Source organism: Sycon ciliatum, chromosome 3 (assembly GCF_964019385.1).
Source record: "Sycon ciliatum chromosome 3, ocSycCili1.1, whole genome shotgun sequence".
NCBI lineage: Eukaryota > Metazoa > Porifera > Calcarea > Leucosolenida > Sycettidae > Sycon > Sycon ciliatum.
Window position 1 is genome coordinate 43,044,426 of NC_088645.1, and position 1,683 is coordinate 43,046,108.

Below are 1,683 nucleotides of genomic sequence, written 5' to 3' on the forward strand. Positions count from 1 at the left end.
TGACAGTCATGAAATTCTGCAACATCCACAGAATGACTTGCGTATAAAAAAAGTATCACCGCCACTACCCATATGATTCCCCTGCAGAAGAACATGAATACATGTATGCAAGACTAGTTCCATTTTCTGGAAGAAAAGGCTTGCACATCAATGCGTATAATACGGTATTGAATTTGATATGATACATGTACACATAGGGGCTCCCGTAAGAAGAACATAGGTCTGTGGGAAACACCCTAGTAAAATAATAATAATAATAACATGCAGAGGCGCTACATGTAGGCCATCATTAGGGCATTCCATTTGGTTACACAATTATATCCTTTAGCCAAAAAAACAAAAGAAATTATAGCAATAAAAACTGCTTTATGGCAGTTTTCTAAAAAAAAGTTATTGTGTTCTAGTCCATGGACCTCGTCTAAAAAGTAAGAAATTAACGAAATGCATATGCAAGCATGTTGGCGCAGTACATGTACTTGTACAAGTACAAGTGTCGGAATAAACAAGTGCTGAAAGCCGTACTATTAGATCTTCAAGTGTGTGCTTGCATATGAAAGAGGACCACGAGGGGAAAAGGTCGTCTCGCATCCTGTGTGTGATTATTGTGAGGTTTTGTGTGAAATTTTAATTTTCGGCTATCACATTTCGTTAATTTCTTACTTTTTAGACGAGGTCCATGGACTAGAACACAATAACTTTTTTTAGAAAACTGCCATAAAGCAGTTTTTATTGCTATAATTACTACTGTGTGCCAGTGGAGCGGTACTTCAGTGAGTGTGTCGATAATGGAAGGAAGGGAGCGGTGTCATTATCGTGGAAACATGGTCTTCGTCGACAACTCAGCTGTGGGGGCAGATGAGCGAATTCCTCCTAGGACTCTCATTTCTGCTTTCGCCACGCTCGGCCGGGTTGTCTCGACGTTCAACGGCAGCGAGCAAAGGAGGCGAAAATGGGGACAGCGCGAGGTAGCGGTCGGTCCGGCCACGTACGGTGCGCAGCAAGGTGTGACGGCCAGCGGAGATCTGTTGCTCGGGAGAACGCCGGAGGGGGACTCTGCGGGGACAGTCGACGTGGTGCGTCTCTGCATGCCTGCGCGGTTAGCTGGAGAACTGCCCAAGTGAAAAGTAGATCTACATGTAACCACAGTCCATGCATGCGTGTGTGCACTCTTTGTAACTTTTGCTGCACTGTCTGCATGCTTAGTACTCTACTTTCTTTCACTTTGTTTGGTGGCTCGCCAAAATTCTTTTAAAAAACTATCACCTAGCCGTTAGAAAATTAATGTTAGCAGCTTGTGATTGGATTTCTCACCTGCCATTTTCTTGGAACCCCTGGCACTGTGTTGCTGGAGAATTGTAGCTTCTCATTCTCACACTTTGCCTGTAATCTTGCGCCCATGTTTTGTAGTATAAATCTGACCATCTCCACCTGATATCATCCTATTCGATATCATCTTCTCTGATGAGCCTTATGAAGGCGAAACAGCTGTCAGGAGGAATTTCATATCTACCTGCAACCCTTCCTTGGTTGGTGTGTGTAATGGCTACTGAGGGTAGCAGTGAGTCGGCTGTGAGAGCGCATGGAGGAGAGGAGAGGAAGAGTTCTTTACATTTTATTGGCCGAATAGTACCGTTCACCATTTGAAATGTAGATGAAACTGGTTTCAGTAATCAATCATTCCAC